We start from the raw sequence: 12,291 nt of genomic DNA, 5'->3' as shown, positions 1-12,291 counted from the left end.
AAATCACTAATCATTAGAGAAATGCAAATCAAAACAATGAGATACCACTCCATAGCAATTAGGATGGCTTTTATAAAAACAAAAATTAAAAAAAAAAGAAAGAAAGTAGCAAGTGTTGGTAATAAGAACGTAGAGAAATTGGAATCCTCGTACATTGCTGATGGGAATGTAAATGATATAGTCACTATAGAAAACAGTACGACAGTTCCTCAAAAAATTAAACATAGAATTGCCATATGATCCAGCAATTCCAATTCTGGGTATATACCCAAAAGAATTGAAAGCAGGGACTAAGATGTCTGTACACTCATGTTCACAGCAGCATCATTCACAATAGCCAAAAGGTGGAAACAACTGAAATGTCCGTTGACAAATAAACAAAACGTGGTAAAGTGTGTGTATATATATACACACATACATGTATGTGTGTGTGTATATATATATATAATGGAACATTATTCAGCCTTAAAAAGGAATGAAATTCTGACACATGGTACAAAATGGATGAACCTTGAAGGCATTATGCTAAAACAAAATGAGCCAGACACAAAAGGACAAATATTGTATGATTCTACTTACATGAAGTCCTTAGAGTAGTCAAATTTACAGAGACAGAAAGTAGAATAGTGGTTGCCAGGGGCTAAGGGGAGGAATAACAGGGAATTATTTTTTAATGGGTACAGAGTTACTATTTGCCAGGCAGAGAGAAGTTAAAGGTCTTACAACTAGTAAGCAGCAAAGTAGAAATCTGAACCTAGGACTCTCCAACTGCAGAGCTATACTTTTAAAAGTGACCAAAACTTATTCTAAATTAACCAAAGAAGGAAAGATTTCAACTAATTATGTAAAAATACCCCCAAGATTAGTACCAATACTAGACTATTTTCTCATATCCAGACACCAGAATTAAGTGTATGCACAACACTGAGAATGGTTAGTTCTGAAGGAGAACAAGAGCGAGTGCAAAGTTTTTCAGAATAACCAGCAAAACCTAATGCGACACTCTAGGCAACACATGAAGATGTGCTAAGCACCCCCAGTAACAACAAAATTAAAATGACCACTTTCAAAGGCTTATTCAGATAATTCTTAAAGCTATAAAACAATGAGTAAAAATCTCACTGTTCTCCTCCAATACACCTCTGTACCATAAAAGTGCCCCTTATACAGTCATCTTCACACTCTCAACCAAACTGAATCTAGAAGACAGCAAAGAAGTCACACATAACTAGAGACACTTCTAAGTTTTATTTTTTGATACAACTTTATCATATTGTATTTTACTCCCTCCTGTGAATATTATCAGGTATTCAGCCAGCCAGAATAGAAGGTTTAATCTGGAAATAGAAACTGCTCAGATTCTAACCTTGGTTATACTCTTCTGTGACATCTACCACTCTGTCTTTGACAAAACTGGGAACCTACAATTTAATACCAGATATATATCAAGGCTTCCGTAGTATGAATGCAACAATCAAAACAGTTCATTACAGATGGTACTCCTTCGTGTATAGTAATTCATTAAATCTCAAAGAAATTTTTACACCACTATTTAAGCTAGAGACATCTTATTCCCTTGAACCCTCAAGGCTTTTCAAAGTTGCACTTGCCATTTTTAAGATGTTTCTGTCCACTGCAAGCAGAGCTGTAAAAGATCCTTTTCCAGTCACCCATATTCCTTGAAAGCTTTCAGTTTAATATTAATGCATTATACAGAACTCAACTGGGAAACAGCTCTCCAAGCAGAAGGTGAAGAGTTAAAAATGCAGGCTAATGAAAACTTAAGACTGAATCCTAGTGCAATAAGAGACCCATATTCTGGCCTTCCCTGGTGGCGCAGTGGTTCAGAATCTGCCTGCCAATGCAGGGGACACTGGTTGGAGACCTGGTCCGGGAAGATCCCACATGCCACAGAGCAACTAAGCCCGTGCGCCACAACTACTGAGCCTGCGCTCTAGAGCCCGCAAGCCACAACTACGGAAGCCCGCGTGCCTAGAGCCCGTGCTCCGCAACGAGAGAAGCCACTGAAATGAGAAGCCCGCACACTGCAGCGAAGAGTAGCCCCCGCTCGCTGCAACTAGAGAAAGCCCGCGCACAGCAACGAAGACCCAACACAGCCAAAATTAATAAATAAATTAAATAAATAAATTTATATATTAAAAAAAGAGAGACCCATATTCTAGTTTCCATTCACTTGGCAGAAAATATCTGGATTTAATATACTCTTAAGAAAGCAAAACTCTCAAATTCACAATGCACTCAGACAAGGAACTCAGCAAGCATTCTTTACTAACTGAATTATAAAATGAGAAAAGAAGAGCATTCGAGTAACATAATAATTATTCATGGACACTACTACATGAGAAGAGTGTCATGCTACTCACATCAGATTTCCATAGAATCTAATATAGGGTCTTCTAGCCAACCTGTCCAGAGCAGTAACAATACACATGACCAACTGCTTCAATCCATTTGATAGCAACAATCAATCTAGCCATATAAATGTTATAAAGAGTGGTTAGAAAAGTGCCCCTCCCTCCAAAATATGTTATCCTATTGGGGAAATATTTTCAACATTTTTCACTGGTAGCTCAACCTATTTAGTGGTGAACACCATTCAGGTAACCTTTATGCCTTTAAACAACACAGGACAAATTTCTCAAAGTTTTGTTTTAATTTCAAGACTAATGTATCATCTTTAAAGGACTGAAAAAAATCAAAGATATTGTTCCTTCTTGCCTCTGATCCCCAGGTCTGTCTGCATGATTCACAGAAGAGAAAGAATGGGGGGCTTTACAGATTTCTTAGTGTGATACTACCATCTTTACAGAAAGGAAGGGTTTCTTGCTTCTGGCTCAAGGGATTCTGCTCACTCACAAAGCTGAAACCTTACTCTCCTGCTTCCTAGAACATTAGATGAAAGAAGGTGGGGGCAGCAGCTCAGTAACAGTTATCCTCCTGAGAACTCATTGAAGGTGAGGGCCAAGCTGGATGAGCTGTGCCATTTGCCTTAGAAGATTCATAAGGAAAAAAACTGCAGCCTCCGAACCAGTGAAGTTTCTAAAATATATGTAGTCTAATGCCACCATACTAGTTCTCTGAAAAACCAGCACACAAAAGCAGTCAATTCCCTCATTCAAGAGTGACAACCCTTAAAAAAAAACAAAACAACCCATGAAGAACTACAGGGAAGCAGAATATCAAGGTGCAGTACTGTCTTCTCGAAGAGATGCTCTTTCATGGTCAAATAATTTCCAGAAGCTTTGCATCCTTTAGCCTTTCTTTTACCACTCCTAATACACAGTGTATATTTAGACACGCAAGGCTCTGGGACATTATGTTGTAAAGAAATCTGCCTTAACTTAACACAGAATTTTTCAAAACCCTATTTGACCACATTATATTTTCATATAAGACCTATTAATATTGAGGAAAACTATCTTTCTTTTGTTTGTTTTGTTTTTGTAAAGGCAAAACAAAACTATGAGAAGCGTTAGGAGAATGGTAAGATCACAACTTTTGGAGTCAGGCAGAGTTGTTCAAATACTGGATTCACCACTTTCATTAATTTTTGAGACTCTAGCAAAATGACAACCTCCCTGGGAATTGAGTTTTCTCATCTGTAAAATGATCATAATATCTCCCTCACAGAGTTACTGTAAGAATTTAAATAGCATAAAGCCTTACACAAAGAAAGTGCTCAACAAATGAGTTTATATTTACATTTTTAAAATTCCCTTCAGGGACTTCCCTGGTGGCACGGTGGTTAAGAATCTGCCTGCCAATGCAGGGGACACGGTTCGAGCCCTGGTCCAGGAAGATCTCACATGCCATGGAGCAAGTAAGCCCATGAGCCACAACTACTGAGCCTGAGCTCTAGAGCCCACGAGCCACAACTACTGAGCCCGTGTGCCACAACTGCTGAAGCCGGCACGCCTAGGGCCCGTGCTCTGCAACAAGAGAAGCCACCGCAATGAGAAGCCCGTGCACTGCAATGAACAGTAGCCCCCGCTCGCTGCAACTAGAGAAAGCCCCCGTGCAACAAACACCCAACGCAGCCAAAAATAAATTTAATTAATTAATTAATTAAATAATAAAAATTCCCTTCGAGTTCCAAAAGTTGCAAAAATGCAATTTTTTAAAATCTGAGGGAAAAATGACAGAATCCATGACTGAAATACTCCCTGAGAAGTGTAATTTCTCAGGATTTTGCAAATTTTTTAATCCACTGGACTACTGACAAAGCCTTTAAATTTGCCACATTTAAGATGATACAGGGGGACTTGCCTGGTGGCACAGTGCATAAGACTCTGCGCTCCCAATGCAGGATGCCCGGGTTCAATCTCTGGTCAGGGAACTAGATCCCACATGCATGCCACAACTGAGAGTTCGAGTGCCACAACTAAGGAGCTGGCGAGCCACAACTAAGGAGACCGCCTGCCGCAACCAGGACCCGGTGCAACCAAATAAATAGTATTTAAAAAAAAAAAAAGAATGATATACAGGAACACACTACCTACTGATAAAAATGGATATGAACAAACACATGTTGTAGAAAAGTATTTATGGTTTCAGTGATAAAAAGGGCCTTACATGAATATAAACAAGAAAAAATGAGTTGTGAGAAAAGCTCAGCTTGTGTCAGCACATAATAACTAACAACTGTACAGTGTTTTAGCTTATAAAACATCTTTACATGCATAATCTCATTTGACTGACAAAGAGACCTAGTGAAACAGATAAAGCAGCTACTGATCCTCATTTCTACGCTGAGAAAACTATGGTTTGGAGACTTCAAGTGACTCAACCAAGGTCACACAGATGATAAATAGAACCAAGACTCCAAAGTTGTTCTTCTGCTCCCAGAACATAACAAATAGGGTATCTTCTAAATGTACACAGCATTTTCTCAACCCACAAAATTATTCATATTTTAAAACACTTTTTGGGTGACAGGCACCATGCCAGGCACTGGAGACACAAAAGCAAAAAGACATGGTATCTCTTTATTTCAGAATGTTGTCAGACCATTGTGGGGAAACAAGCAATATTTATAAATTAGAGTGAGATCAAAGAAGAAAGTTTATCTAAGTCTCTTTGGGCAAGTAAAGGAAGGCTTCCCAGAGACAGCAGCATTTGAGATGAAATTTGGAAGCTGAACTGGGAACTAAAAGAACTGTATTTGCAGGACTTCCCTGGTGGCACAGTGGTTGGGAGTTCGCCTGCCAATGCAGGGGGCACAGGTTTGAGCCCTGGTCCGGGAAGATCCCACATGCCACAGAGCAACTAAGCCCATGCACCACAGCTGCTGAGCCTGCTCTCTAGAGCGTGCAAGCCACAACTACTGAGCCCGTGTGCCAAGAGCCCGTGCTCTGCAACAAGAGAAGCCACCACAATGAGCAACCCACACACCGCAACGAAGAGTAGCCCCCGCTCACCGCAACTAGAGAAAGCCCGCACACAGCAATGAAGACCCAACGCAGCCAAAAATAAATTAATTAATAAATTAAAAAAAAAAAAAAAAGAACTGTATTTGCTCATGTATAAACTGTAAAGGGAGGAAAGTAAGGCTGGATAGAAAAACAAAGGTCAAGATTTACAAAGGGGCTTTGATATTATGCAGAGTACCTTTAAATGATTGGAAACTATTGAATACCTTTGAGAAGGGGAAGTAGAATAATCAGATCTCCATTAGACTATTTTGAAGAGAATATGATTGAGAGTTTAAAAGGAAACAAGACTAAAAACAAACAGAACTGTAAGAGATCATGGCAATATTCCAAGTAAGAGTTGCTGTGGTCCTGAATTAGGAGACCCGCAATGGAGATACAGAAAAAAGATATAGATTCAGAAATATTTGGAAAGTAATGGATAAGGGAGAGAGAGAGAATTGACAATGATGCTCTCATTTCTGGCTTAGGTGACTCAATGAATCACAAAAGGGGAACAGATGATGAAAATGTTGAGCTTGAGGTACCAATGGAATACAGAGATGGATACGTCTAGCACAAAGTAGACAACTGGAAACAGAGCGCTGGAGTTTAGGAAATGTGATAATATATGTGAATATATATGAAGACTTTTTTCCATAGTCAAGTGTTATTTACCATTTCAATGGGAAGGCAATCATTTTACCATTATTTGTATAATGCTTCAAAGTTCAAAGAACATTTTAATATCCCGTATCATGCTTACCACATTTCATAGTTTTGTTATAAACAAATATGAGGTTAGGAAAAATTATTATTCCTATTTGATCAAGAAATAGTTATTGAGTATTAACTATATGCCAAACACTGCACTAGGCATTAAACAAAACACCAAAGTAAATCCATGCCTTCATAGACCTTCCATCATACCAGGGGAATCAATAAGCAATAAATGTAACAAATAAGTACGTTAGAAAGCTGTAAGTGCTATATGAAAAAGAAAGAACAGAGAAGGATTACCAGTGAGGGGTGGAAGTTGAAGGTGAAATTTTAAATAGGGGCAGGATAAAGTCTCATTGAAAAAGTGCCTTTTAACAAAGGCTTGACTGAAGAAGGTAAGAAAATTAGTCATTTGTAATATCTCTGTGGGAAAAACTAGCTATTTCCCACTAGAGGGAATAACTAGTGCAAAGGTCCTGAGATAAAGAGTGTGGCTGATGCACTTAAGGAACAAGTCAATGTGGCTGGAATGGAGTGAGCAAAAGGGAGGATGACAGGAGATCAAAAAGAGAAGAGTAGGGAGAGGCAGATCACGTAAGACCTTAGAGCCCACTGTAAAGACTGGCTTTTACTGTGCAAGAAACGGGAGTTCAAAAATTTGGAGGCGGGCTTCCCTGGTGGCGCAGTGGTTGAGAATCTGCCTGCCAATGCAGAGGACACGGGTTCGAGCCCTGGTCTGGGAAGATCCCACATGCCGCGGAGCAACTGGGCCCGTGAGCCACAACTACTGAGCCCGCGCGTCTGGAGCCTGTGCTCCGCAACAAGAGAGGCCGCGACAGTGAGAGGCCCACGCACCGCGATGAAGAGTGGCCCCCGCTCGCCACAACTAAAGAAAGCCCTCGCACAGAAACGAAGACCCAACACAGCCAAAAATAAATAAATAAATAAATAAATAAATAAATAAAATTTGGAGGCTTGGGAATTCTCTGGCGGTCCGGTGGTTAGGACTCCGTGCTTTCACTGCTGAGGGCCTGGGTTCGATCCCACAAGCCACGCGGCCAAAAAAAAAAAAAAAAAATTTAGGAGGCCTACCCAAAATCCTGTATCTAATAAATGGTAAAGCTAGGATTTGACCCGGGATTTCTAGACTCTCTACGCTTGTGTTCTGCTATTCCAATTTGCCACTTATTAGCCCACAAACTCCCTCCAAGGAAGTGTGAATTTCAATATCCTCAAAAAGCTAACTTTATAAGTACCTTCTAGGTTAGAGATGCACAACCTCTCCAATTAACACTTCTAATCCCTCACAACCATAATGAGAATTTACTAATCTTAAAGTCTAATCTAAATCCTAATATTCCAGCCTATTTTTTGGGAGATTACAAACTCCACCTTCCCCGTAAATGAGACAAGATCAAGAAAGCTTTATTAGGAGGCTTAAAGCATGACTTTCAGGTTCAAGTAACGATAACCTGAATTACTTTTAAAAATGTATACTAGCCAGATGTGAAAAAAAAACAAGAGAATGGCTCAGGAATGCCAAAGTATTGTCATTTTCCTTAATAGTTTTAATAACAATTAAGTTCACATGTAGTCAAAGAAGCTTCTACAATTATGATGACTCTTTGAGGTCTGGGATTTGACCATTTCATACCTCAAAATTAACAAAATATGTGTCCTCATTCATCTGTTGATTTTGGTACTACAACCCAGAACTCTTGATAGCGTCTTGCCTGTTGATGGCAACTTACGGCAAAGACCAGAGGATTCTGAGGGAGACATCAAACATTACTGAGTAACCATCTAGAAGTATATCAAACTGGTTAAGCCCTTAATGACCCTAGGTCACTCCTTTCCTACCGAATAAACTCAACCTGTATAGGGATATTTCATATATCCATAAAAGAAAAGGTAAGAGATGGAACATGAAGAGGGAGCATTTCAAATCGAATCTACTCTTCAGAGGCTTTCATCACTACTACGCAAATATAGGAGGCTCTCTGCTTCATGGACTCTGGAGCCACCAAAATCCCCAACCAGTACCTACAGAAAAAACATCACAGGGATTACTGAAAATAAAACAAACTATATGGCTAATAGAAGCTTTCCCCCCCAAAGCCAGTTCTTTTCAACAGTAACTGAACTTCCTTATGTATCCTTTCCCAGGCTTAGCCGATGCAAGAGAACTGCAACTTTGTGTGGCACTGCCTGATAGGCTGGATTTTTCCTGAGCAAGAGGTAAACAGCTTTATGCCAGGACTAGATTTATAGTCAATCTGTCTTTTTTTTTCTTCCCCTCTAAACTGTCTCAGAAAATGCCTGGCTATTGTGCCTTAACATGTAATGAAGCAGAGCTTTAAGTACTGCAAGTGGTCTGGAGAAGAAAGTCCTTCAGTTCCAGTATGGCTCAAATCATGATTTCTCTAGCAATTGTTTTAATCAACCAAAGCTGATTTGGCTTTTCTCAATGAACTAAATGAGCATCCTGAGCTGAGTGCAGAGGGGCTACTTGTCAGCATGACTCCCAATGAGGTGGCTAACATGGAATATGCTCCTGAGTCTAGAAACCAGGACAGCACAGCTGCTGTTCCCCTAAATATGAACCTTCAGCTTGATGGGTGGGGGAGGTAAGGAAGGAAGGAAGAATCAGTAAATTGAAACAAGAGGGACATCCCTGGTGGTGCAATGGTTAAGAATTCGCCTGCCAATGCAGGGAACACGGGCTCGAGCCCTGGTCCGGGAAGATCCCACATGCCTCGGAGCAACTACACCCGTGCACCACAACTACTGAGCCTGCACTCTAGAGCCCACGTGCCACAACTACTGAAGCCCATGCGCCTAGAGCCTGTGCTCCGCAACAAGAGAAGCCACCGCAATGAGAAGCCTGCGCACTGCAACAAAGAGTAGCCCCGGCTCTCTGCAACTAGAGAAAGCCCGCACACAGCAAGGAAGACCCAACGCAGCCAAAAATAAATAAATTAAATTAAATTAAAATAACAACAGGCCTAGTTTACATACAACATACAAGATAACGCTTAATCCAGAGGTCCCAGCAGAAGATTAGGATACTATTATTGACACACTGACTCTTCCACACTGCTGTTCTCTAAACAAAACCCAACCTGGAGATCTGGCCAGGCCCAGCCGGAAAAAAAAAAAAAAAAAAAGGTGGGGGCGGTGGGTGGTAAGGAGAGACATTAGTCCAAAAAAGGGGAGGCAGGCAGCACACAGACTTTTGAATGTACTTTAAGACTATGAAATTCAGAACAGAATTCTCACGTTTCCCTTCCCCACCACCCTACGGCCTTACGCTAAACACAGCAGTAAAAGTTACTGCCATAACTTACATCTGAAGTCCTGATCAGGGAACCTGGTTAACGTTGTTCCTAGACAAGTATTTGAATGTAGCCTCTATTCAGACCCTACTGGGACTGCCTCTAAACAGGAAGTTAACAGACATCACACATAGGCAGGGAAGGCAAACCACAGTGTCATAAAGATGGATGCTGCTGTCAGCTACTCATCACTCTCACCTCATCGAAAGTGTTCTCAAGTCAGGAATAGGCAGGACAAAAGTCCATAAGCCTCACCTCTTCTCAAACTGGGTCACTCAGCCTAAAGGTCCAGCCTTCTGATTCCTGCTAATTAATACTTATCTACTTCATTCCTTACCATGATGACTACCACTGCCACTAGACTAAAAAACTATATTCCTCTCAAAACGGAACACAGTACTACCAAATGAGTACTCCCATTAACTCGTTATTTATACAGCCCATCTGCTTAAAAAGCCCAAGGAAAGACTATTCTTGACACAGCCCATTCCAAAACAGTCAGAGACTGAATATCAGTCACAAAAAAGCAGCACCATTTCCAACAGGTGTGGGCCTTCCCTCAAAATATATTGAGCCTGTCCGTAGCACCACCTTTACCAGCTCCAGCAGTAGCCTCTTTCCCAACCAAGCACCAACAGAAATGCTACTCCAGGACAATACTCTACTGAGACTGCTCCAAGACCAAAAATATGAATCCAAATGGTTATCTCAAGGAAGAGTTTAAGTCAGTGTATCAAAGAAGGAGCAGTAAAGTTAGCACTAAACTCCCAAACAGGATAATCTCCAACATACAGACAACAACATATAGACAGCACACTGCTGCAAGAAAACAATCAGAAGTCATCTGTACTGGGACGGAGACTGGATGGCTGGAGGACACAGGTGAGAGAGAGAGAGAGACTTCTTTTCACTTTGTATCACATGCATGCACTGTCTTTTTAAAAAATAATTTTGAGAGAAAAATGTTTTAAAAACTCAAAAGCATCAGCTCTTCTCCCACCATAGATCTGTTAAACCGGCTTTTACTCCAGCTGCTGCAAGTTCAAATCTCTCTTTCAGTCTGGCCTGAAAGCACTGCTCTTTTCCTTTGCTGAAACACACTACGTTAAGCATCTCCCAGCTCCTTCACACGCACACAAAAGCCCTCTAAATAATCATTTATCAGAAATGAGAAAACTGGTTCTCGGAAGGCTACCTGATTCTCCAGATGACAGCAGCAGAAGAGGCTGATAGCTAGCTCAGTTAGCATCCACATGCCACCCACCCACCATCAATGCCTCCATCTCCACTTCAGTGCCAGCCCTATGAACTAACACCTTGTGTGTGGAGGGAAGTTGATGCTAGGGAAGAATCCAAAGAGACTACCATACCTTTATGAAGGGGGAAAGTGCCTGGGCCGGCGAATGGCACCGAAAGCTCTGCACTCATAGGAGTGGCTAGCTCCTTAGTGTAATTGAGAGCTGGGAGGCAAAAAGTACTCTAAGTCCGGATTTGGTTTAGGAAAAGGTAAGTTCTAGTTCCATCGACCCTCAGGCACTGAACTGGGATACAGATCCAGTGGGTCCCAGAAGCCCAGCTGAAGAAAGGGGTAGTTTAGTCCCTAGAGAAGACAAGTACCCACACAGGCTTAGACAATTCCCTTCTAAGGGAGGACGAGGGAACGGTGGACGATGAAATAAAGGAGTAAGGTTCTGCGTTCCAGATCCCTTCGCCTAAAGAAAGGTAATCATCCCGTGCTTCCTTCACCCTTAAGGATCCCCCATTTGTCCCAACCGCCAGCAAACACAAGACTGAGAGCAGGGAGCGGCCCCCGCACCCTGAGGGCACCACTGGGGGTGGAGAGAGTTAAGGGGGGGCGCGCTAGAGAGGAAGGAGGGGAGCATGGCGGGCCTGAGGCAGTGAGTGAAAGCGGGGAAGGCGGGGGAAACGGGGCGCGAGGGAGGGGAGAAAGAGTAAAAGGAGAAGAAATGAAGGGACACGAGCTGGGGGCGCGCGAGGCCGAAGTGAAAGACCGGGGCGCGCGCGCGGAGCGGGGGGAAGGGATGAGGTGAAGGGGGAGCGCGAGGCGGGGGCGCGCGGTGCCGGGGTGGGGGGAGGGGGACGCAAGGCGGGGGCGCGCGGGCGGGCGTCGGCTCGCGGGCGCTTCCCCTCCCCCCGCCCCTCCACCTTTCCCTTCCCCCACCTCCGCCACCACCGCCTCCTCCCAGCCTCCCTCCCTTCCTCGCTCCTCACCGCCCCCGGGCGGGCGGGCGGCCAGGCTGGCCTAGGCCAAAGCTCCTCACCTGGCGGTGGCGGTGTAACTCCCGGCTAGCTCGCCTCCTCAGGCGGCGGCGGCGGCGTAGAAAAAGGAAGAGGCGACGGCACAGTAGGTTCCGGACCCCGCTGACGGGACCGGGGGCGGGGGTGGGAGAGGGGGGCGGGCCGGACCCGGGCGGGCGGGCGGAGCAGACACTGCGGTACAGACGGGGGCAGCGGCGGCGGCGGCGGCTGCACCGGCGGCGGCGGCACCACACAAACAAGGACGCTGATTGGGCAGCTGCCAAGCGCCTCGACTCCGCCTTCCCCACACGCCACGACGCCCATTGGGCGACCTGAGCCGGCCTCCCCGCCCTCCTCTTCTCGACCACACCAATAGGAGACGGGATGCCGGGGCTACACCCCACCCTTGAAGAGTGAGTGGCTGGAGAAGTGATGATTGGCGTACTTAAGATCCAATCGTAAATGGAGGAGGGGGATGGTCTAGCGGGGGCGCGTTAATGGGTACCTCGGCCAGTCCCAGACACATCCGGGTCTTCAGCAGCCCATTA

The 12,291-nt window shown here is 43.6% G+C and overlaps 1 protein-coding gene across 1 annotated transcript in view; it reads right to left on the bottom strand.

The window, feature by feature from the left end:
* The window catches only part of GATAD2B (GATA zinc finger domain containing 2B), an 81,491-nt gene extending 69,507 nt beyond the window's left edge, over positions 1-11,984 (bottom strand). Inside the window, exon 1 of the mRNA XM_061183450.1 lies at positions 11,767-11,984. The gene's annotated coding sequence lies outside the window, so the exon portion shown is untranslated. The remainder of the gene's footprint in view (positions 1-11,766) is intronic.
* Between the last annotated feature and the right edge of the window lie 307 nt (positions 11,985-12,291).

Source organism: Eubalaena glacialis, chromosome 3, assembly GCF_028564815.1.
Source record: "Eubalaena glacialis isolate mEubGla1 chromosome 3, mEubGla1.1.hap2.+ XY, whole genome shotgun sequence".
NCBI lineage: Eukaryota > Metazoa > Chordata > Mammalia > Artiodactyla > Balaenidae > Eubalaena > Eubalaena glacialis.
The sequence above is the reverse complement of the archived record's forward strand: the minus strand, read 5'-3'. Positions and strand labels throughout refer to the sequence as shown.